This window comes from Triturus cristatus, chromosome 1_1 (genome assembly GCF_964204655.1).
Source record: "Triturus cristatus chromosome 1_1, aTriCri1.1, whole genome shotgun sequence".
Classification (NCBI taxonomy): domain Eukaryota; kingdom Metazoa; phylum Chordata; class Amphibia; order Caudata; family Salamandridae; genus Triturus; species Triturus cristatus.
Window position 1 is genome coordinate 1,216,760,691 of NC_140579.1, and position 24,385 is coordinate 1,216,785,075.

Here is a 24,385-nt window from a genome sequence, read left to right on the forward strand (position 1 = left end):
CCCTCTAAAGCAGCTCTGTGTACCTGGTTTCTCTAGCTCTACAGCAGCTCTGCTGACCTGGTTCTCTGGCTCTACAGCAGCTCTGCTGACCTGGTTCTCTGGCTCTAAAGCAGCTGTGCTGACCTGGTTCTCTGGTTCTAGAGCAGCTGTGCTGACCTGGTTCTTAGGCTCTAGAGCAGCTCTGCTGACCTGGTTCTCTCCCTCTAAAGCAGCTCTGCTGACCTGGTTTTTCTGGCTCTACAGCAGCTCTGCTGACCTGTTTCTCTGGTTCTAGAGCAGCTCTGCTGACCTGGTTTTTAGGCTCTAGAGCAGCTCTGCTGACCTGGTTTTCTGGCTCTAAAACAGCTCTGCTGACCTTGTTCTTTCCCTCTAAAGCAGCTCTGTGTACCTGGTTTCTCTGGCTCTACAGCAGCTCAGCTGACCTGGTTCTTAGGCTCTAAAGCAGCTCTGCTGACCTGGTTCTCTGGCTCTAGAGCAGCTCTGCTGACCTGGTTCTCTCCCTCTAAAGCAACTCTGCTGACCTGGTTTCTCTGCCTCTACAGCAGCTCTGCTGACCTGGTTCTCTGACTCTAAAGCAGCTCTGTTGGCCTGGTTTCTCTGGCTCTACAGCAGCTCTGCTGACCTGGTTCTCTGGCTCTAAAGCAGCTGTGCTGACCTGGTTCTCTGGTTCTAGAGCAGCTGTGCTGACCTAGTTCTTAGGCTCTAGAGCAGCTCTGCTGACATGGTTCTCTCCCTCTAAAGCAGCTCTGCTGACCTGGTTTCTCTGGCTCTACAGCAGCTCTGCTGACCTGGTTCTCTGGCTCTAGAACAACTCTGCTGACCTGGTTTTTAGGCTCTAGAGCAGCTCTGCTGACCTGGTTTTCTGGCTCTAAAGCAGCTCTGCTGACCTTGTTCTCTCCCTCTAAAGCAGCTCTGTTTACCTGGTTTCTCTGGCTCTACAGCAGCTCGGCTGACCTGGTTCACTGGCTCTAGAGCAGCTCTGCTGACCTGGTTCTTAGGCTCTAAAGCAGCTCTGCTGACCTGGTTCTCTGGCCCTAGAGCAGCTCTGCTGACCTGGTTCTCTGGTTCTAAAGCAGCTCTGTTGACCTGGTTTCTCTGGCTCTACAGCAGCTTGGCTGACCTGGTTCGTAGGCTCTAGAGAAACCCTACTGACCTGGTTTCTCTGGCTCTACAGCAGCTCGGCTGACCTGGTTCACTGGCTCTAGAGCAGCTCTGCTGACCTGGTTCTTAGGCTCTAAAGCTGCTCTGCTGACCTGGTTCTCTCCCTCTAACGCACCACTGCTGACCTGGTTTCTCTGGCTCTACAGCAGCTCTGCTGACCTGGTTCGCTGGCTCTAGAGCAGATCTGCTAACCTGGTTCTCTGGCTCTAAAGCAGCTCTTCTGACCTGGTTCTTAGGCTCTACAGCAGCTCTGCTGACCTGTTCTATGGCTCTAAAGCAGCTCTGCTGACCTGGTTTTCTGGCTCTAGAGCAGCTCTGCTGACCTGGTTCTCAGACTCTAGAGCAGCTCTGCTGACCTGGTTATCTGGCTCTACAGCAGCTCTGCTGACCTGGTTCTCTGGCTCTAAAGCAGCTCTGCTGACCTGGTTCTATGGCTCTAAATCAGCTCTGCTGACCTGGTTCTCTGGTTCTAGAGGAGCTCTGCTGCCCTGGTTCTCTGGCTCTAAAATAGCTCTGCTTACCTGGTTCTCTGCCCCTAGAGCAGCTCTGCTGACCTGGTTCTCAGGCTCTAGAGCAGCTCTGCTGACCTGGTTCTCTCCCTCTACAGCAGCTCTGCTGACCTGATTTATCTGGCTCTACAGCAGCTCTGCTGACCTGGTTTCTCTGGCTCTACAGCAGCTTGGCTGACCTGGTTCGTAGGCTCTAGAGAAACCCTACTGACCTGGTTTCTCTGGCTCTACAGCAGCTCGGCTGACCTGGTTCACTGGCTCTAGAGCAGCTCTGCTGACCTGGTTCTTAGGCTCTAAAGCTGCTCTGCTGACCTGGTTCTCTCCCTCTAACGCACCACTGCTGACCTGGTTTCTCTGGCTCTACAGCAGCTCTGCTGACCTGGTTCGCTGGCTCTAGAGCAGATCTGCTGACCTGGTTCTCTGGCTCTAAAGCAGCTCTTCTGACCTGGTTCTTAGGCTCTACAGCAGCTCTGCTGACCTGTTCTATGGCTCTAAACCAGCTCTGCTGACCTGGTTTTCTGGCTCTAGAGCAGCTCTGCTGACCTGGTTCTCAGACTCTAGAGCAGCTCTGCTGACCTGGTTATCTGGCTCTACAGCAGCTCTGCTGACCTGGTTCTCTGGCTCTAAAGCAGCTCTGCTGACCTGGTTCTATGGCTCTAAATCAGCTCTGCTGACCTGGTTCTCTGGTTCTAGAGGAGCTCTGCTGCCCTGGTTCTCTGGCTCTAAAATAGCTCTGCTTACCTGGTTCTCTGCCCCTAGAGCAGCTCTGCTGACCTGGTTCTCAGGCTCTAGAGCAGCTCTGCTGACCTGGTTCTCTCCCTCTACAGCAGCTCTGCTGACCTGATTTATCTGGCTCTACAGCAGCTCTGCTGACCTGGTTTCTCTGGCTCTACAGCAGCTCTGCTGAACTGGTTCTCTGGTTCTCTGGCTCTACAGCAGCTCTGCTGACCTGGTTCTCTGGCTCTAAAGCAGCTCTGCTGACCTGGTTCTCTGGTTCTAGAGCAGCTGTGCTGACCTGGTTCTTAGGCTCTAGAGCAGCTCTGCTGACCTGGTTCTCTCCCTCTAAAGCAGCTCTGCTAACCTGGTTTCTCTGGCTCTACAGCAGCTCTGCTGACCTGGTTCTCTGGTTCTAGAGCAGCTCTGCTGACCTTGTTTTTAGGCTCTAGAGCAGCTCTGCTGACCTGGTTTTCTGGCTCTAAAGCAGCTCTGCTGACCTTGTTCTTTCCCTCTAAAGCAGCTCTGTGTACCTGGTTTCTCTAGCTCTACAGCAGCTCTGCTGACCTGGTTCTCTGGCTCTACAGCAGCTCTGCTGACCTGGTTCTCTGGCTCTAAAGCAGCTGTGCTGACCTGGTTCTCTGGTTCTAGAGCAGCTGTGCTGACCTGGTTCTTAGGCTCTAGAGCAGCTCTGCTGACCTGGTTCTCTCCCTCTAAAGCAGCTCTGCTGACCTGGTTTCTCTGGCTCTACAGCAGCTCTGCTGACCTGGTTCTCTGGTTCTAGAGCAGCTCTGCTGACCTGGTTTTTAGGCTCTAGAGCAGCTCTGCTGACCTGGTTTTCTGGCTCTAAAGCAGCTCTGCTGACCTTGTTCTTTCCCTCTAAAGCAGCTCTGTGTACCTGGTTTCTCTGGCTCTACAGCAGCTCAGCTGACCTGGTTCTTAGGCTCTAAAGCAGCTCTGCTGACCTGGTTCTCTGGCTCTAGAGCAGCTCTGCTGACCTGGTTCTCTCCCTCTAAAGCAACTCTGCTGACCTGGTTTCTCTGCCTCTACAGCAGCTCTGCTGACCTGGTTCTCTGACTCTAAAGCAGCTCTGTTGGCCTGGTTTCTCTGGCTCTACAGCAGCTCTGCTGACCTGTTTCTCTGGCTCTAAAGCAGCTGTGCTGACCTGGTTCTCTGGTTCTAGAGCAGCTGTGCTGACCTAGTTCTTAGGCTCTAGAGCAGCTCTGCTGACATGGTTCTCTCCCTCTAAAGCAGCTCTGCTGACCTGGTTTCTCTGGCTCTACAGCAGCTCTGCTGACCTGGTTCTCTGGCTCTAGAACAACTCTGCTGACCTGGTTTTTAGGCTCTAGAGCAGCTCTGCTGACCTGGTTTTCTGGCTCTAAAGCAGCTCTGCTGACCTTGTTCTCTCCCTCTAAAGCAGCTCTGTTTACCTGGTTTTTCTGGCTCTACAGCAGCTCGGCTGACCTGGTTCACTGGCTCTAGAGCAGCTCTGCTGACCTGGTTCTTAGGCTCTAAAGCAGCTCTGCTGACCTGGTTCTCTGGCCCTAGAGCAGCTCTGCTGACCTGGTTCTCTGGTTCTAAAGCAGCTCTGTTGACCTGGTTTCTCTGGCTCTACAGCAGCTTGGCTGACCTGGTTCGTAGGCTCTAGAGAAACCCTACTGACCTGGTTTCTCTGGCTCTACAGCAGCTCGGCTGACCTAGTTCACTGGCTCTAGAGCAGCTCTGCTGACCTGGTTCTTAGGCTCTAAAGCTGCTCTGCTGACCTGGTTCTCTCCCTCTAACGCACCACTGCTGACCTGGTTTCTCTGGCTCTACAGCAGCTCTGCTGACCTGGTTCGCTGGCTCTAGAGCAGATCTGCTGACCTGGTTCTCTGGCTCTAAAGCAGCTCTTCTGACCTGGTTATCTGGCTCTACAGCAGCTCTGCTGACCTGGTTCTCTGGCTCTAAAGCAGCTCTGCTGACCTGGTTCTATGGCTCTAAATCAGCTCTGCTGACCTGGTTCTCTGGTTCTAGAGGAGCTCTGCTGCCCTGGTTCTCTGGCTCTAAAATAGCTCTGCTTACCTGGTTCTCTGCCCCTAGAGCAGCTCTGCTGACCTGGTTCTCAGGCTCTAGAGCAGCTCTGCTGACCTGGTTCTCTCCCTCTACAGCAGCTCTGCTGACCTGATTTATCTGGCTCTACAGCAGCTCTGCTGACCTGGTTTCTCTGGCTCTACAGCAGCTCTGCTGAACTGGTTCTCTGGTTCTCTGGCTCTACAGCAGCTCTGCTGACCTGGTTCTCTGGCTCTAAAGCAGCTCTGCTGACCTGGTTCTCTGGTTCTAGAGCAGCTGTGCTGACCTGGTTCTTAGGCTCTAGAGCAGCTCTGCTGACCTGGTTCTCTCCCTCTAAAGCAGCTCTGCTAACCTGGTTTCTCTGGCTCTACAGCAGCTCTGCTGACCTGGTTCTCTGGTTCTAGAGCAGCTCTGCTGACCTTGTTTTTAGGCTCTAGAGCAGCTCTGCTGACCTGGTTTTCTGGCTCTAAAGCAGCTCTGCTGACCTTGTTCTTTCCCTCTAAAGCAGCTCTCTGTACCTGGTTTCTCTAGCTCTACAGCAGCTCTGCTGACCTGGTTCTCTGGCTCTACAGCAGCTCTGCTGACCTGGTTCTCTGGCTCTAAAGCAGCTGTGCTGACCTGGTTCTCTGGTTCTAGAGCAGCTGTGCTGACCTGGTTCTTAGGCTCTAGAGCAGCTCTGCTGACCTGGTTCTCTCCCTCTAAAGCAGCTCTGCTGACCTGGTTTCTCTGGCTCTACAGCAGCTCTGCTGACCTGGTTCTCTGGTTCTAGAGCAGCTCTGCTGACCTGGTTTTTAGGCTCTAGAGCAGCTCTGCTGACCTGGTTTTCTGGCTCTAAAGCAGCTCTGCTGACCTTGTTCTTTCCCTCTAAAGCAGCTCTGTGTACCTGGTTTCTCTGGCTCTACAGCAGCTCAGCTGACCTGGTTCTTAGGCTCTAAAGCAGCTCTGCTGACCTGGTTCTCTGGCTCTAGAGCAGCTCTGCTGACCTGGTTCTCTCCCTCTAAAGCAACTCTGCTGACCTGGTTTCTCTGCCTCTACAGCAGCTCTGCTGACCTGGTTCTCTGACTCTAAAGCAGCTCTGTTGGCCTGGTTTCTCTGGCTCTACAGCAGCTCTGCTGACCTGGTTCTCTGGCTCTAAAGCAGCTGTGCTGACCTGGTTCTCTGGTTCTAGAGCAGCTGTGCTGACCTAGTTCTTAGGCTCTAGAGCAGCTCTGCTGACATGGTTCTCTCCCTCTAAAGCAGCTCTGCTGACCTGGTTTCTCTGGCTCTACAGCAGCTCTGCTGACCTGGTTCTCTGGCTCTAGAACAACTCTGCTGACCTGGTTTTTAGGCTCTAGAGCAGCTCTGCTGACCTGGTTTTCTAGCTCTAAAGCAGCTCTGCTGACCTTGTTCTCTCCCTCTAAAGCAGCTCTGTTTACCTGGTTTCTCTGGCTCTACAGCAGCTCGGCTGACCTGGTTCACTGGCTCTAGAGCAGCTCTGCTGACCTGGTTCTTAGGCTCTAAAGCAGCTCTGCTGACCTGGTTCTCTGGCCCTAGAGCAGCTCTGCTGACCTGGTTCTCTGGTTCTAAAGCAGCTCTGTTGACCTGGTTTCTCTGGCTCTACAGCAGCTTGGCTGACCTGGTTCGTAGGCTCTAGAGAAACCCTACTGACCTGGTTTCTCTGGCTCTACAGCAGCTCGGCTGACCTGGTTCACTGGCTCTAGAGCAGCTCTGCTGACCTGGTTCTTAGGCTCTAAAGCTGCTCTGCTGACCTGGTTCTCTCCCTCTAACGCACCACTGCTGACCTGGTTTCTCTGGCTCTACAGCAGCTCTGCTGACCTGGTTCGCTGGCTCTAGAGCAGATCTGCTGACCTGGTTCTCTGGCTCTAAAGCAGCTCTTCTGACCTGGTTCTTAGGCTCTACAGCAGCTCTGCTGACCTGTTCTATGGCTCTAAAGCAGCTCTGCTGACCTGGTTTTCTGGCTCTAGAGCAGCTCTGCTGACCTGGTTCTCAGACTCTAGAGCAGCTCTGCTGACCTGGTTATCTGGCTCTACAGCAGCTCTGCTGACCTGGTTCTCTGGTTCTAGAGGAGCTCTGCTGCCCTGGTTCTCTGGCTCTAAAATAGCTCTGCTTACCTGGTTCTCTGCCCCTAGAGCAGCTCTGCTGACCTGGTTCTCAGGCTCTAGGGCAGCTCTGCTGACCTGGTTCTCTCCCTCTACAGCAGCTCTGCTGACCTGATTTATCTGGCTCTACAGCAGCTCTGCTGACCTGGTTTCTCTGGCTCTACAGCAGCTCTGCTGACCTGGTTCTCTGGTTCTCTGGCTCTACAGAAGCTCTGCTGACCTGGTTCTCTGGCTCTAAAGCAGCTCTGCTGACCTGGTTCTCTGGTTCTAGAGCAGCTGTGCTGACCTGGTTCTTAGGCTCTAGAGCAGCTCTGCTGACCTGGTTCTCTCCCTCTAAAGCAGCTCTGCTAACCTGGTTTCTCTGGCTCTACAGCAGCTCTGCTGACCTGGTTCTCTGGTTCTAGAGCAGCTCTGCTGAGCTGGTTTTTAGGCTCTAGAGCAGCTCTGCTGACCTGGTTTTCTGGCTCTAAAGCAGCTCTGCTGACCTTGTTCTTTCCCTCTAAAGCAGCTCTGTGTACCTGGTTTCTCTAGCTCTACAGCAGCTCTGCTGACCTGGTTCTCTGGCTCTACAGCAGCTCTGCTGACCTGGTTCTCTGGCTCTAAAGCAGCTCTGCTGACCTGGTTCTCTGGTTCTAGAGCAGCTGTGCTGACCTGGTTCTTAGGCTCTAGAGCAGCTCTGCTGACCTGGTTCTCTCCCTCTAAAGCAGCTCTGCTGACCTGGTTTCTCTGGCTCTACAGCAGCTCTGCTGACCTGGTTCGCTGGCTCTAGAGCAGATCTGCTGACCTGGTTCTCTGGCTCTAAAGCAGCTCTTCTGACCTGGTTCTTAGGCTCTACAGCAGCTCTGCTGACCTGTTCTATGGCTCTAAAGCAGCTCTGCTGACCTGGTTTTCTGGCTCTAGAGCAGCTCTGCTGACCTGGTTCTCAGACTCTAGAGCAGCTCTGCTGACCTGGTTATCTGGCTCTACAGCAGCTCTGCTGACCTGGTTCTCTGGCTCTAAAGCAGCTCTGCTGACCTGGTTCTATGGCTCTAAATCAGCTCTGCTGACCTGGTTCTCTGGTTCTAGAGGAGCTCTGCTGCCCTGGTTCTCTGGCTCTAAAATAGCTCTGCTTACCTGGTTCTCTGCCCCTAGAGCAGCTCTGCTGACCTGGTTCTCAGGCTCTAGGGCAGCTCTGCTGACCTGGTTCTCTCCCTCTACAGCAGCTCTGCTGACCTGATTTATCTGGCTCTACAGCAGCTCTGCTGACCTGGTTTCTCTGGCTCTACAGCAGCTCTGCTGACCTGGTTCTCTGGTTCTCTGGCTCTACAGCAGCTCTGCTGACCTGGTTCTCTGGCTCTAAAGCAGCTCTGCTGACCTGGTTCTCTGGTTCTAGAGCAGCTGTGCTGACCTGGTTCTTAGGCTCTAGAGCAGCTCTGCTGACCTGGTTCTCTCCCTCTAAAGCAGCTCTGCTAACCTGGTTTCTCTGGCTCTACAGCAGCTCTGCTGACCTGGTTCTCTGGTTCTAGAGCAGCTCTGCTGAGCTGGTTTTTAGGCTCTAGAGCAGCTCTGCTGACCTGGTTTTCTGGCTCTAAAGCAGCTCTGCTGACCTTGTTCTTTCCCTCTGAAGCAGCTCTGTGTACCTGGTTTCTCTAGCTCTACAGCAGCTCTGCTGACCTGGTTCTCTGGCTCTACAGCAGCTCTGCTGACCTGGTTCTCTGGCTCTAAAGCAGCTCTGCTGACCTGGTTCTCTGGTTCTAGAGCAGCTGTGCTGACCTGGTTCTTAGGCTCTAGAGCAGCTCTGCTGACCTGGTTCTCTCCCTCTAAAGCAGCTCTGCTGACCTGGTTTCTCTGGCTCTACAGCAGCTCTGCTGACCTGGTTCTCTGGTTCTAGAGCAGCTCTGCTGACCTGGTTTTTAGGCTCTAGAGCAGCTCTGCTGACCTGGTTTTCTGGCTCTAAAGCAGCTCTGCTGACCTTGTTCTTTCCCTCTAAAGCAGCTCTGTGTACCTGGTTTCTCTGGCTCTACAGCAGCTCAGCTGACCTGGTTCTTAGGCTCTAAAGCAGCTCTGCTGACCTGGTTCTCTGGCTCTAGAGCAGCTCTGCTGACCTGGTTCTCTCCCTCTAAAGCAACTCTGCTGACCTGGTTTCTCTGCCTCTACAGCAGCTCTGCTGACCTGGTTCTCTGACTCTAAAGCAGCTCTGTTGGCCTGGTTTCTCTGGCTCTACAGCAGCTCTGCTGACCTGGTTCTCTGGCTCTAAAGCAGCTGTGCTGACCTGGTTCTCTGGTTCTAGAGCAGCTGTGCTGACCTAGTTCTTAGGCTCTAGAGCAGCTCTGCTGACATGGTTCTCTCCCTCTAAAGCAGCTCTGCTGACCTGGTTTCTCTGGCTCTACAGCAGCTCTGCTGACCTGGTTCTCTGGCTCTAGAACAACTCTGCTGACCTGGTTTTTAGGCTCTAGAGCAGCTCTGCTGACCTGGTTTTCTGGCTCTAAAGCAGCTCTGCTGACCTTGTTCTCTCCCTCTAAAGCAGCTCTGTTTACCTGGTTTCTCTGGCTCTACAGCAGCTCGGCTGACCTGGTTCACTGGCTCTAGAGCAGCTCTGCTGACCTGGTTCTTAGGCTCTAAAGCAGCTCTGCTGACCTGGTTCTCTGGCCCTAAAGCAGCTCTGCTGACCTGGTTCTCTGGTTCTAAAGCAGCTCTGTTGACCTGGTTTCTCTGGCTCTACAGCAGCTTGGCTGACCTGGTTCGTAGGCTCTAGAGAAACTCTACTGACCTGGTTCTCTGGCTCTACAATGGCTCTGCTGACCTGGTTCTCTAGCTCTAAAGCAGCTCTGCTGACCTGTTCTATGGCTTTAAAGCAGCTCTGCTGACCTGGTTCTCTGGCTCTAAAGCAGCTCTGCTGACCTGGTTCTCGTGCTCTACAGCAGCTCTGATGACCTGGTTCTCTGGTTCTAAAGCAGCTCTGCTGACCTGGTTCTATGGCTCTAAATCAGCTCTGCTGACCTAGTTCTCAGGTTCTAGAGGAGGTCTGCTGACCTGGTTCTCTGGCTCTAAAGCAGCTCTGCTGACCCGGTTCTCTGCCTCTAGAGAAGCTCTGATGACCTGGTTCTCAGGCTCTATAGTAGATCTGCTGACCTGGTTCTCTGGCTCTAAAACAGCTCTGCTGACCTAGTTCTCTGGCTCTAAAGCAGCTCTGCTTAACTGGTTCTCTGGCTCTAGATCAGCTCTGCTGACCTGGTGCTTAGGCTCTAGAGCAGCTCTGCTGACCTGGTTCTTAGGCTCTAAAGCAGCTCTGCTGACCTGGTTCTCTGGCTCTATAGCAGCTCTGTTGGCCTGGTTTCTCTGGCTCTACAGCAGCTCTGCTGACCTGGTTTTCTGGCTCTAAAGCAGCTCTGCTGACCTTGTTCTCTCCCTCTAAAGCAGCTCTGTTTACCTGGTTTCTCTGGCTCTACAGCAGCTCGGCTGACCTGGTTCACTGGCTCTAGAGCAGCTCTGCTGACCTGGTTCTTAGGCTCTAAAGCAGCTCTGCTGACCTGGTTCTCTGACCCTAGAGCAGCTCTGCTGACCTGGTTCTCTGGTTCTAAAGCAGCTCTGTTGACCTGGTTTCTCTGGCTCTACAGCAGCTTGGCTGACCTGGTTTGTAGGCTCTAGAGAAACTCTACTGACCTGGTTCTCTGGCTCTACAATGGCTCTGCTGACCTGGTTCTCTAGCTCTAAAGCAGCTCTGCTGACCTGTTCTATGGCTCTAAAGCAGCTCTGCTGACCTGGTTCTCTGGCTCTAAAGCAGCTCTGCTGACCTGGTTCTCGTGCTCTACAGCAGCTCTGATGACCTGGTTCTCTGGTTCTAAAGCAGCTCTGCTGACCTGGTTCTATGGCTCTAAATCAGCTCTGCTGACCTAGTTCTCAGGTTCTAGAGGAGGTCTGCTGACCTGGTTCTCTGGCTCTAAAGCAGCTCTGCTGACCTGGTTCTCTGCCTCTAGAGAAGCTCTGATAACCTGGTTCTCAGGCTCTATAGTAGATCTGCTGACCTGGTTCTCTGGCTCTAAAACAGCTCTGCTGACCTAGTTCTCTGGCTCTAAAGCAGCTCTGCTTAACTGGTTCTCTGGCTCTAGATCAGCTCTGCTGACCTGGTGCTTAGGCTCTAGAGCAGCTCTGCTGACCTGGTTCTTAGGCTCTAAAGCAGCTCTGCTGACCTGGTTCTCTGGCTCTATAGCAGCTCTGTTGGCCTGGTTTCTCTGGCTCTACAGCAGCTCTGCTGACCTGGTTCTCTGGCTCTAAAGCAGCTGTGCTGACCTGGTTCTCTGGTTCTAGAGCAGCTGTGCTGACCTAGTTCTTAGGCTCTAGAGCAGCTCTGCTGACATGGTTCTCTCCCTCTAAAGCAGCTCTGCTGACCTGGTTTCTCTGGCTCTACAACAGCTCTGCTGACCTGGTTCTCTGGCTCTAGAACAACTCTGCTGACCTGGTTTTTAGGCTCTAAAGCAGCACTACTGACCTGGTTTCTCTGGCTCTAGAGCAGCTCTGCTGACCTGGTTCTCTGGCTCTGAAGCAGCTCTGCTGACCTAGTTCTCTGGCTCTAAAGCAGCTCTGCTGACCTGGTTCTGGAGCAGCTGTGCTGACCTGGTTTTTAGGCTCTAGAGCAGCTCTGCTGACCTGGTTCTCTCCCTCTAAAGCAGCACTGCTGACTTGGTTTCTCTGACTCTAGAGCAGCTCTGCTGATATGGTTCTTAGGCTCTAGAGCAGCTCTGCTGACCTGGTTTTCTATCTCTAAAGCCGCTCTGCTGACCTGGTTCTCTGGCTCTAAAGCAGCTCTGCTGACCTGCTTTCTCTGGCTCTACAGCGGCTCTGCTGACCTGGTTCTCTGGCTCTACAGCAGCTCTGATGACCTGGTTCTCTGGCTCTAAAGCAGCTCTGCTGACCTGGTTCTATGGCTCTAAATCAGCTCTGCTGACCTGGTTCTCAGGTTCTAGAGGAGGTCTGCTGACCTGGTTCTCTGGCTCTAAAGCAGATCTGCTGACCTGGTTCTCTGCCTCTAGAGCAGCTCTGATGACCTGGTTCTCAGGCTCTAGAGTAGCTCTGCTGACCTGGTTCTCTGGCTCTAACACAGCTCTGCTGACCTAGTTCTCTGGCTCTAAAGCAGCTCTGCTGACCTGGTTCTCTGGCTCTAGATCAGCTCTGCTGACCTGGTTCTTAGGCTCTAGAGCAGCTCTGCTGACCTGGTTCTTAGGCTCTAAAGCAGCTCTGCTGACCTGGTTCTCTGGCTCTATAGCAGCTGTGCTGACCTGCTTCTTAGGCTCTAGAGCAGCTCTGCTGACCTGGTTCTCTCCCTCTAAAGCAACTCTGCTGACCTGGTTTCTCTGCCTCTACAGCAGCTCTGCTGACCTGGTTCTCTGACTCTAAAGCAGCTCTGTTGGCCTGGTTTCTCTGGCTCTACAGCAGCTCTGCTGGCCTGGTTCTCTGGCTCTAAAGCAGCTGTGCTGACCTGGTTCTCTGGTTCTAGAGCAGCTGTGCTGACCTGGTTCTTAGGCTCTAGAGCAGTGCTGCTAACCTGGTTCTCTCCCTCTAAAGCAGCTCTGCTGACCTGGTTCTCTGGCTCTAGAGCAGCTCTGCTGACCTGGTTCTCTGACTCTGAAGCAGCTCTGCTGACCTTGTTTTTAGGCTCTAGAGCAGCTCTGCTGACCTGGTTTTTTGACTCTAAAGCAGCTCTGATGACCTTGTTCTCTCCCTCTAAAGCAGCTCTGTTTACCTGCTTTCTCTGCCTCTACAGCAGCTCTGCTGACCTGGTTCTCTGACTCTAAAGCAGATCTGTTGGCCTGGTTTCTCTTGCTCTACAGCAGCTCTGCTGACCTGGTTCTCTGGCTCTAGAGCAGCTCTGCTGACCTGGTTCTCTGACTCTAGAGCAGCTCTGCTGACCTGGTTCTCTGGTTCTGAAGCAGCTCTGCTGACCTAGTTCTCTGGCTCTAAAGCAGCTCTGCTGACCTGGTTCTCTCCCTCTAAAGCAGCACTACTGACCTGGTTTCTGTGGCTCTAGAGCAGCTCTGCTGACCTGGTTCTCAGGCTCTAAGGCAGCTCTGCTGACCTGGTTCTCTGGCTCTACAGCAGCTCTGCTGACCTGGTTGTTAGGCTCTAGAGCAGCTCTGCAGACCTGGTTCTTAGGCTCTAAAGCAGCTCTGCTGACCTGGTTCTCTAGCTCTATAGCAGCTATGCTGACCTGGTTCTTATGCTCTACAGCAGCTCTGCTGACCTGGTTCTTAGGCTCTAAAGCAGCTCTGCTGACCTGGTTCTCTGGCTCTATAGCAGTTGTGCTGACCTGGTTCTTAGGCTCTAGAGCACCTCTGCTGACCTGGTTCTCTGCCTCTAGAGCAGCTCTGCTAACCTGGTTCTTAAGCTCTAGGGCAGCTCTGCTGACCTGGTTCTCTGGCTCTAAAGCAGCTCTGTTGACCTGGTTCTCTGGCTCTAAAGCAGCTCTGCTGACCTGCTTTCTCTGGCTCTACAGCGGCTCTGCTGACCTGGTTCTCTGGCTCTACAGCAGCTCTGATGACCTGGTTCTCTGGCTCTAAAGCAGCTCTGCTGACCTGGTTCTATGGCTCTAAATCAGCTCTGCTGACCTGGTTCTCAGGTTCTAGAGGAGGTCTGCTGACCTGGTTCTCTGGCTCTAAAGCAGATCTGCTGACCTGGTTCTCTGCCTCTAGAGCAGCTCTGATGACCTGGTTCTCAGGCTCTAGAGTAGCTCTGCTGACCTGGTTCTCTGGCTCTAACACAGCTCTGCTGACCTAGTTCTCTGGCTCTAAAGCAGCTCTGCTGACCTGGTTCTCTGGCTCTAGATCAGCTCTGCTGACCTGGTTCTTAGGCTCTAGAGCAGCTCTGCTGACCTGGTTCTTAGGCTCTAAAGCAGCTCTGCTGACCTGGTTCTCTGGCTCTATAGCAGCTGTGCTGACCTGCTTCTTAGGCTCTAGAGCAGCTCTGCTGACCTGGTTTCTCTGCCTCTACAGCAGCTCTGCTGACCTGCTTCTTAGGCTCTAAAGCAACTCTGCTGACCTGGTTTCTCTGCCTCTACAGCAGCTCTGCTGACCTGGTTCTCTGACTCTAAAGCAGCTCTGTTGGCCTGGTTTCTCTGGCTCTACAGCAGCTCTGCTGGCCTGGTTCTCTGGCTCTAAAGCAGCTGTGCTGACCTGGTTCTCTGGTTCTAGAGCAGCTGTGCTGACCTGGTTCTTAGGCTCTAGAGCAGCGCTGCTGACCTGGTTCTCTCCCTCTAAAGCAGCTCTGCTGACCTGGTTTCTCTGGCTCTACAGCAGCTCTGCTGACCTGGTTATCTGGCTCTAGAGCAGCTCTGCTGACCTTGTATTTAGGCTCTAGAGCAGCTCTGCTGACCTGGTTTTCTGGCTCTAAAGCAGCTCTGCTGACCTTGTTGTCTCCCTCTAAAGCAGCTCTGTTTACCTGCTTTCTCTGCCTCTACAGCAGCTCTGCTGACCTGGTTCTCTCACTCTAAAGCAGATCTGTTGGCCTGGTTTCTCTGGCTCTACAGCAGCTCTGCTGACCTGGTTCTCTGGCTCTAAAGCAGCTCTGCTGACCTGGTTCTCTGGTTCTAGGGCAGCTGTGCCGACCTGGTTCTTGGGCTCTAGAGCAGCTCTGCTGACCTGGTTTTCTCCCTCTAAAGCAGCTCTGCTGACCTGGTTCTCTGGCTCTAGAGCAGCTCTGCTGGCCTGGTTCTCTGACTCTAGAGCAGCTCTGCTGACCTGGTTCTCTGGCTCTGAAGCAGCTCTGCTGACCTAGTTCTCTGGCTCTAAAGCAGCTCTGCTGACCTGGTTCTCTCCCTCTAAAGCAGCACTACTGACCTGGTTTCTGTGGCTCTAGAGCAGCTCTGCTGACCTGGTTCTCAGGCTCTAAGGCAGCTCTGCTGACCTGGTTCTCTGGCTCTACAGCAGCTCTGCTGACCTGGTTGTTAGGCTCTAGAGCAGCTCTGCAGACCTGGTTCTTAGGCTCTAAAGCAGCTCTGCTGACCTGGTTCTCTAGCTCTATAGCAGCTATGCTGACCTGGTTCTTATGCTCTACAGCAGCTCTGCTGACCTGGTTCTTAGGCTCTAAAGCAGCTCTGCTGACCTGGTTCTCTGGCTCTATAGCAGTTGTGCTGACCTGGTTCTTAGGGTCTAGAGCACCTCTGCTGACCTGGTTCTCTGCCTCTAGAGCAGCTCTGCTAACCTGGTTCTTAGGCTCTAGGGCAGCTCTGCTGACCTGGTTCTCTGGCTCTAAAGCAGCTCTGCTGACCTGCTTTCTCTGGCTCTACAGCGGCTCTGCTGACCTGGTTCTCTGGCTCTACAGCAGCTCTGATGACCTGGTTCTCTGGCTCTAAAGCAGCTCTGCTGACCTGGTTCTATGGCTCTAAATCAGCTCTGCTGACCTGGTTCTCAGGTTCTAGAGGAGGTCTGCTGACCTGGTTCTCTGGCTCTAAAGCAGATCTGCTGACCTGGTTCTCTGCCTCTAGAGCAGCTCTGATGACCTGGTTCTCAGGCTCTAGAGTAGCTCTGCTGACCTGGTTCTCTGGCTCTAACACAGCTCTGCTGACCTAGTTCTCTGGCTCTAAAGCAGCTCTGCTGACCTGGTTCTCTGGCTCTAGATCAGCTCTGCTGACCTGGTTCTCAGGCTCTAGAGCAGCTCTGCTGACCTGGTTCTTAGGCTCTAAAGCAGCTCTGCTGACCTGGTTCTCTGGCTCTATAGCAGCTGTGCTGACCTGCTTCCTAGGCTCTAGAGCAGCTCTGCTGACCTGGTTCTCTTCCTCTAAAGCAACTCTGCAGACCTGGTTTCTCTGCCTCTACAGCAGCTCTGCTGACCTGGTTCTCTGACTCTAAAGCAGCTCTGTTGGCCTGGTTTCTCTGGCTCTAAAGCACCTCTGCTGACCTGGTTCTCTGGCTCTAAAGCAGCTGTGCTGACCTGGTTCTCTGGTTCTAGAGCAGCTGTACTGACCTGGTTCTTAGGCTCTAGAGCAGCGCAGCTGACCTGGTTCTCTCCCTCTAAAGCAGCTCTGCTGACCTGGTTTCTCTGGCTCTACAGCAGCTCTGCTGACCTGGTTCTCTGGCTCTAGAGCAGCTCTGCTGACCTTGTTTTTAGGCTCTAGAGCAGCTCTGCTGACCTGGTTTTCTGGCTCTAAAGCAGCTCTGCTGACCTTGTTCTCTCCCTCTAAAGCAGCTCTGTGTACCTGCTTTCTCTGCCTCTACAGCAGCTCTGCTGACCTGGTTCTCTGACTCTAAAGCAGATCTGTTGGCCTGGTTTCTCTGGCTCTACAGCAGCTCTGCTGACCTGGTTCTCTGGCTCTAAAGCAGCTCTGCTGACCTGGTTCTCTGGTTCTAGAGCAGCTGTGCTGACCTGGTTCTTAGGCTCTAGAGCAGCTCTGCTGACCTGGTTCTCTCCCTCTAAAGCAGCTCTGCTGACCTGGTTCTCTGGCTCTAGAGCAGCTCTGCTGACCTGGTTCTCTGACTCTAGAGCAGCTCTGCTGACCTGGTTCTCTGGCTCTGAAGCAGCTCTGCTGACCTGGTTCTCTCCCTCTAAAGCAGCACTACTGACCTGGTTTCTGTGGCTCTAGAGCAGCTCTGCTGACCTGGTTCTCAGGCTCTAAGGCAGCTCTGCTGACCTGGTTCTCTGGCTCTACAGCAGCTCTGCTGACCTGGTTGTTAGGCTCTAGAGCAGCTCTGCAGACCTGGTTCTTAGGGTCTAAAGCAGCTCTGCTGACCTGGTTCTCTAGCTCTATAGCAGCTATGCTGACCTGGTTCTTATGCTCTACAGCAGCTCTGCTGACCTGGTTCTTAGGCTCTAAAGCAGCTCTGCTGACCTGGTTCTCTGGCTCTATAGCAGTTGTGCTGACCTGGTTCTTAGGCTCTAGAGCACCTCTGCTGACCTGGTTCTCTCCCTCTAAAGCAGCTCTGCTGACCTGGTTTCTCTGGCTCTACAGCAGCTCTGCTGACCTGGTTTTCCGACTCTAAAGCAGCTCTGCTGACCAGGTTTCTCTGGCTCTACAGCAGCTCTGCTGACCTGGTTCTCTGGCTCTAAAGCAGCTCTGCTGACTTGGTTCTGGAGCAGCTGTGCTGACCTGGTTTTTAGGCTCTAGAGCAGCTCTGCTGACCTGGTTCTCTCCCTCTAAAGCAGCACTGCTGACTTGGTTTCTCTGGCTCTACAGCAGCTCTGCTGACCTGGTTCTCTGACTCTAGAGCAGCTCTGCTGATATGGTTCTTAGGCTCTAGAGCAGCTCTGCTGACCTGGTTTTCTATCTCTAAAGCCACTCTGCTGACCTGGTTCTCTCCCTCTAAAGCAGCTCTGTTAACCTGGTTTCTCTGGCTCTACAGCAGCTTGGCTGACCTGCTTCGTAGGCTCTAGAGAAACTCTACTGAGCTGGTTCTCTGGCTCTACAATGGCTCTGCTGACCTGGTTCTCTGGCTCTAAAGCAGCTCTGTTGACCTGGTTCTCTGGCTCTAATGCAGCTCTGATGACCTGCTTTCTGTGGATCTTCAGCAGCTCTGCTGACCTGGTTCTCTGGCTCTACAGCAGCTCTGATGACCTGGTTCTCTGACTCTAAAGCAGCTCTGCTGACCTGGTTCTCTGGCTCTAAAGCAGCTCTGCTGACCTGGTTCTCTGGCTCTAGAGTAGCTCTGCTGACCTGGTTCTCTGGCTCTAAAGCAGCTCTTCTGACCTAGTTCTTAGGCTCTACAGCAGCTCTGCTGACCTGTTCTATGGCTCTAAAGCAGCTCTGCTGACCTGGTTCTCTGGTGCTAAAGCAGCTCTGCTGACCTGGTTCTCTGACTCTAGAGCAGCTCTGCTGACCTGGTTCTCTGGCTATAAAGCAGCTCTGTTGACCTGGTTCTCTGGCTCTAGAGAAACTCTACTGAGCTGGTTCTCTGGCTCTACAATGGCTCTGCTGACCTGGTTCTCTGGCTCTAAAGCAGCTCTGCAGACCTGGTTCTCTGGCTATAAAGCAGCTCTGTTGACCTGGTTCTCTGGCTCTAGAGAAACTCTACTGAGCTGGTTCTCTGGCTCTACAATGGCTCTGCTGACCTGGTTCTCTCGCTCTAAAGCAGCTCTGCTGATGTGTTCTATGGCTCTAAAGCAGCTCTGCTGACCTGGTTCTCTGGCTCTAAAGCAGCTCTGCTGACCTGGTTTCTCTGCCTCTAGAGCAGCTCTGCTAACCTGGTTCTTTGGTTCTAGAGCAGCTCTGCTGACCTGGTTCTCTGGCTCTAAAGCAGCTCTGTTGACCTGGTTCTCTGGCTCTAATGCAGCTCTGATGACCTGCTTTCTGTGGCTCTTCAGCAGCTCTGCTGACCTGGTTGTCTGGCTCTACAGCAGCTCTGATGACCTGGTTCTTAGGCTCTAGAGCAGCTCTGCTGCCCTGGTTCTCTGGCTCTAAAGCAGCTCTGTTGACCTGGTTCGCTGGCTCTAATGCAGCTCTGCTGACCTGCTTTCTCTGGCTCTACAGCGGCTCTGCTGACCTGGTTCTCTGGCTCTACAGCAGCTCTGATGACCTGGTTCTCTGGCTCTAAAGCAGCTCTGCTGACCTGGTTCTATGGCTCTAACTCAGCTCTGCTGAGCTAGTTCTCAGGTTCTAGAGGAGGTCTGCTGACATTGGTTCTCTGGCTCTAAAGCAGCTCTGCTGACCTGGTTCTCTGCCTCTAGAGCAGCTCTGATGACCTGGTTCTCAGGCTCTAGAGTAGCTCTGCTGACCTGGTTCTCTGGCTCTAAAACAGCTCTGCTGACCTAGTTCTCTAGCTCTAAAGCAGCTCTGCTGACCTGGTTCTCTGGCTCTAGAGCAGCTCTGCTGACCTGTTTCTTAGGCTCTAGAGCAGCTCTGCTGACCTGGTTCTTAGGCTCTAAAGTAGCTCTGCTGACCTGGTTCTCTGGCTCTATAGCAGCTGTGCTGACCTGCTTCTTAGGCTCTAGAGCAGCTCTGCTGACCTGGTTCTCTCCCTCTAAAGCAACTCTGCTGACCTGGTTTCTCTGCCTCTACAGCACCTCTGCTGACCTGGTTCTCTGACTCTAAAGCAGCTCTGTTGGCCTGGTTTCTCTGGCTCTACAGCAGCTCTGCTGACCTGGTTCTCTGGCTCTAAAGCAGCTGTGCTGACCTGGTTCTCTGGTTCTAGAGCAGCTGTGCTGACCTGGTTCTTAGGCTCTAGAGCAGCTCTGCTGACCTGGTTCTCTCCCTCTAAAGCAGCTCTGCTGACCTGGTTTCTCTGGCTCTATAGCAGCTCTGCTGACCTGGTTCTCTGGCTCTAGAGCAGCTCTGCTGACCTGGTTTTTAGGCTCTAGAGCAGCTCTGCTGACCTGGTTTTCTGGCTCTAAAGCAGCTCTGCTGACCTTGTTCTCTCCCTCTAAAGCAGCTGTTTACCTGGTTTCTCTGGCTCTACAGCAGCTCGGCTGACCTGGTTCACTGGCTCTAGAGCAGCTCTGCTGACCTGGTTCTTAGGCTCTAAAGCAGCTCTGCTGACCTGGTTCTCTGGCTCTAGAGCAGCTCTGCTGACCTGGTTCTCTGGCTCTAAAGCAGCTCTTCTGACCTGGTTCTTAGGCTCTACAGCAGCTCTGCTGACCTGTTCTATGGCTCTAAAGCAGCTCTGCTGACCTGGTTCTCTGGCGCTAAAGCAGCTCTGCTGACCTGGTTCTCTGGCTCTAGTGCAGCTCTGCTGACCTGGTTCTCAGACTCTATTGCAGCACTGCTGACCTGGTTCTCTGGCTCTAAAGCAGCTCTACTGACCTGGTTCTCTGCCTCTAGAGCAGCTCTGCTGACTTGGTTCTCAGGCTCTAGAGCAGCTCTACTGACCTGGTTCTCTGGCTCTAAAGCAGCTCTGCTAACCTAGTTCTCTATCTCTAAAGCAGCTCTGCAGACCTGGTTCTCTCTCTCTAAAGCAGCTCTGTTGACCTGGTTTCTCTGGCTCTACAGCAGCTTGGCTGACCTGGTTCGTAGGCTCTTGAGAAACTCTACTGACCTGGTTCTCTGGCTCTACAATGGCTCTGCTGACCTGGTTCTCTCGCTCTAAAGCAGCTCTGCTGACCTGTTCTATGGCTCTAAAGCAGCTCTGCTGACCTCATTCTCTGGCTTTAAAGCAGCTTTGCTGACCTGGTTCTCTGGCTCTACAGCAGCTCTGATGACCTGGTTCTCTGGCTCTAAAGCAGCTCTGCTGACCTGGTTCTATGGCTCTAAATCAGCTCTGCTGACCTAGTTCTCAGGTTCTAGAGGAGGTCTGCTGACCTGGCTCTCTGGCTCTAAAGCAGCTCTGCTGACCTGGTTCTCTGCCTCTAGAGCAGCTCTGATGACCTGGTTCTCAGGCTCTAGAGTAGCTCTGCTGACCTGGTTCTCTGGCTCTAAAACAGCTCTGCTGACCTAGTTCTCTGGCTCTAAAGCAGCTCTGCTGACCTGGTTCTCTGGCTCTAGATCAGCTCTGCTGACCTGGTTCTTAGGCTCTAGAGCAGCTCTGCTGACCTGGTTCTTAGGCTCTAGAGCAGCTCTGCTGACCTCGTTCTTAGGCTCTAAAGCAGCTCTGTTGACCTGGTTCTCTGGCTCTATAGCAGCTGTGCTGATCTGCTTCTTAGGCTCTAGAGCAGCTCTGCTGACCTGGTTCTCTCCCTCTAAAGCAACTCTGCTGGCCTGGTTTCTCTGGCTCTACAGCAGCTCTGCTAACCTGGTTCTCTGGCTCTAAAGCAGCTCTGCTGACCTGGTTCTCTGGTTCTAGAGCAGCTGTGCTGACCTTGTTCTTAGGCTCTCGAGCAGCTCTGCTGACCTGGTTCTCTCCCTCTAAAGCAGCTCTGCTGACTTGGTTTCTCTGGCTCTACAGCAGCTCTGCTGACCTGGTTCTCTGGCTCTAGAGCAGCTCTGCTGACCTGGTTCTCAGGCTCTAGAGCAGCTCTGCTGACCTGGTTTTCTGGCTCTAAAGCAGCTCTGCTGACCTCGTTCTCTCCCTCTAAAGCAGCTCTGTTTACCTGGTTTCTCTGGCTCTACAGCAGCTCGGCTGACCTGGTTCACTGGCTCTAGAGCAGCTCTGCTGACCTGGTTCTTAGGCTCTAAAGCTGCTCTGCTGACCTGGTTCTCTCCCTCTAATGCACCACTGCTGACCTGGTTTCTCTGGCTCTACAGCAGCTCTGCTGACCTGGTTCTCTGGCTCTAGAGCAGATCTGCTGACCTGGTTCTCTGGCTCTAAAGCAGCTCTTCTGACCTGGTTCTTAGGCTCTACAGCAGCTCTGCTGACCTGTTCTATGGCTCTAAAGCAGCTCTGCTGACCTGGTTCTCTGGCGCTAAAGCAGCTCTGCTGACCTGGTTCTCTGGCTCTAGAGCAGCTCTGCTGACCTGGTTCTCAGACTCTAGAGCAGCTCTGCTGACCTGGTTATCTGGCTCTACAGCAGCTCTGCTGACCTGGTTCTCTGGCTCTAAAGCAGCTCTGCTGACCTGGTTCTATGGCTCTAAATCAGCTCTGCTGACCTGGTTCTCTGGTTCTAGAGGAGCTCTGCTGCCCTGGTTCTCTGGCTCTAAAATAGCTCTGCTGACCTGGTTCTCTGCCCCTAGAGCAGCTCTGCTGACCTGGTTCTCATGCTCTAGAGCAGCTCTGCTGACCTGGTTCTCTCCCTCTACAGCAGCTCTGCTGACCTGGTTGCTCTGGCTCTACAGCAGCTCTGCTGACCTGGTTCTCTGGCTCTACAGCAGCTCTGCTGACCTGGTTCTCTGGCTCTAAAGCAGCTCTGCTGACCTGGTTCTCTGGTTCTAGAGCAGCTGTGCTGACCTGGTTCTTAGGCTCTAGAGCAGCTCTGCTGACTTGGTTCTCAGGCTCTAGAGCAGCTCTACTGACCTGGTTCTCTGGCTCTAAAGCAGCTCTTCTGACCTGGTTCTTAGGCTCTACAGCAGCTCTGCTGACCTGTTCTATGGCTCTAAAGCAGCTCTGCTGACCTGGTTCTTTGGCGCTAAAGCAGCTCTGCTGACCTGGTTCTCTGGCTCTAGAGCAGCTCTGCTGACCTGGTTCTCAGACTCTAGAGCAGCTCTGCTGACCTCGTTCTCTGGCTCTACAGCAGCTCTGCTGACCTGGTTCTCTGGCTCTACAGCAGCTCTGCTGACCTGGTTGTTAGGCTCTAGAGCAGCTCTGCAGACCTGGTTCTTAGGCTCTAAAGCAGCTCTGCTGACCTGGTTCTCTAGCTCTATAGCAGCTATGCTGATCTGGTTCTTATGCTCTACAGCAGCTCTGCTGACCTGGTTCTTAGGCTCTAAAGCAGCTCTGCTGACCTGGTTCTCTGGCTCTATAGCAGTTGTGCTGACCTGGTTCTTAGGCTTTAGAGCACCTCTGCTGACCTGGTTCTCTCCCTCTAAAGCAGCTCTGCTGACCTGGTTTCTCTGGCTCTACAGCAGCTCTGCTGACCTGGTTTTCCGACTCTAAAGCAGCTCTGCTGACCAGGTTTCTCTGGCTCTACAGCAGCTCTGCTGACCTGGTTCTCTGGCTCTAAAGCAGCTCTGCTGACCTGGTTCTGGAGCAGCTGTGCTGACCTGGTTTTTAGGCTCTAGAGCAGCTCTGCTGACCTGGTTCTCTCCCTCTAAAGCAGCACTGCTGACTTGGTTTCTCTGGCTCTACAGCAGCTCTGCTGACCTGGTTCTCTGACTCTAGAGCAGCTCTGCTGATATGGTTCTTAGGCTCTAGAGCAGCTCTGCTGACCTGGTTTTCTATCTCTTAAGCCGCTCTGCTGACCTGGTTCTCTCCCTCTAAAGCAGCTCTGTTAACCTGGTTTCTCTGGCTCTACAGCAGCTTGGCTGACCTGCTTCGTAGGCTCTAGAGAAACTCTACTGAGCTGGTTCTCTGGCTCTACAATGGCTCTGCTGACCTGGTTCTCTGGCTCTAAAGCAGCTCTGTTGACCTGGTTCTCTGGCTCTAATGCAGCTCTGATGACCTGCTTTCTGTGGATCTTCAGCAGCTCTGCTGACCTGGTTCTCTGGCTCTACAGCAGCTCTGATGACCTGGTTCTCTGACTCTAAAGCAGCTCTGCTGACCTGGTTCTCTGGCTCTAAAGCAGCTCTGCTGAGCTGGTTCTCTGGCTCTAGAGTAGCTCTGCTGACCTGGTTCTCTGGCTCTAAAGCAGCTCTTCTGACCTAGTTCTTAGGCTCTACAGCAGCTCTGCTGACCTGTTCTATGGCTCTAAAGCAGCTCTGCTGACCTGGTTCTCTGGTGCTAAAGCAGCTCTGCTGACCTGGTTCTCTGACTCTAGAGCAGCTCTGCTGACCTGGTTCTCTGGCTATAAAGCAGCTCTGTTGACCTGGTTCTCTGGCTCTAGAGAAACTCTACTGAGCTGGTTCTCTGGCTCTACAATGGCTCTGCTGACCTGGTTCTCTGGCTCTAAAGCAGCTCTGCAGACCTGGTTCTCTGGCTATAAAGCAGCTCTGTTGACCTGGTTCTCTGGCTCTAGAGAAACTCTACTGAGCTGGTTCTCTGGCTCTACAATGGCTCTGCTGACCTGGTTCTCTCGCTCTAAAGCAGCTCTGCTGATGTGTTCTATGGCTCTAAAGCAGCTCTGCTAACCTGGTTCTTTGGTTCTAGAGCAGCTCTGCTGACCTGGTTCTCTGGCTCTAAAGCAGCTCTGTTGACCTGGTTCTCTGGCTCTAATACAGCTCTGATGACCTGCTTTCTGTGGCTCTTCAGCAGCTCTGCTGACCTGGTTGTCTGGCTCTACAGCAGCTCTGATGACCTGGTTCTTAGGCTCTAGAGCAGCTCTGCTGACCTGGTTCTCTGGCTCTAAAGCAGCTCTGTTGACCTGGTTCTCTGGCTCTAATGCAGCTCTGCTGACCTGCTTTCTCTGGCTCTACAGCGGCTCTGCTGACCTGGTTCTCTGGCTCTACAGCAGCTCTGATGACCTGGTTCTCTGGCTCTAAAGCAGCTCTGCTGACCTGGTTCTATGGCTCTAACTCAGCTCTGCTGAGCTAGTTCTCAGGTTCTAGAGGAGGTCTGCTGACATTGGTTCTCTGGCTCTAAAGCAGCTCTGCTGACCTGGTTCTCTGCCTCTAGAGCAGCTCTGATGACCTGGTTCTCAGGCTCTAGAGTAGCTCTGCTGACCTGGTTCTCTGGCTCTAAAACAGCTCTGCTGACCTAGTTCTCTAGCTCTAAAGCAGCTCTGCTGACCTGGTTCTCTGGCTCTAGAGCAGCTCTGCTGACCTGGTTCTTAGGCTCTAGAGCAGCTCTGCTGACCTGGTTCTTAGGCTCTAAAGTAGCTCTGCTGACCTGGTTCTCTGGCTCTATAGCAGCTGTGCTGACCTGCTTCTTAGGCTCTAGAGCAGCTCTGCTGACCTGGTTCTCTCCCTCTAAAGCAACTCTGCTGACCTGGTTTCTCTGCCTCTACAGCACCTCTGCTGACCTGGTTCTTTGACTCTAAAGCAGCTCTGTTGGCCTGGTTTCTCTGGCTCTACAGCAGCTCTGCTGACCTGGTTCTCTGGCTCTAAAGCAGCTGTGCTGACCTGGTTCTCTGGTTCTAGAGCAGCTGTGCTGACCTGGTTCTTAGGCTCTAGAGCAGCTCTGCTGACCTGGTTCTCTCCCTCTAAAGCAGCTCTGCTGACCTGGTTTCTCTGGCTCTATAGCAGCTCTGCTGACCTGGTTCTCTGGCTCTAGAGCAGCTCTGCTGACCTGGTTTTTAGGCTCTAGAGCAGCTCTGCTGACCTGGTTTTCTGGCTCTAAAGCAGCTCTGCTGACCTTGTTCTCTCCCTCTAAAGCAGCTGTTTACCTGGTTTCTCTGGCTCTACAGCAGCTCGGCTGACCTGGTTCACTGGCTCTAGAGCAGCTCTGCTGACCTGGTTCTTAGGCTCTAAAGCAGCTCTGCTGACCTGGTTCTCTGGCTCTAGAGCAGCTCTGCTGACCTGGTTCTCTGGCTCTAAAGCAGCTCTTCTGACCT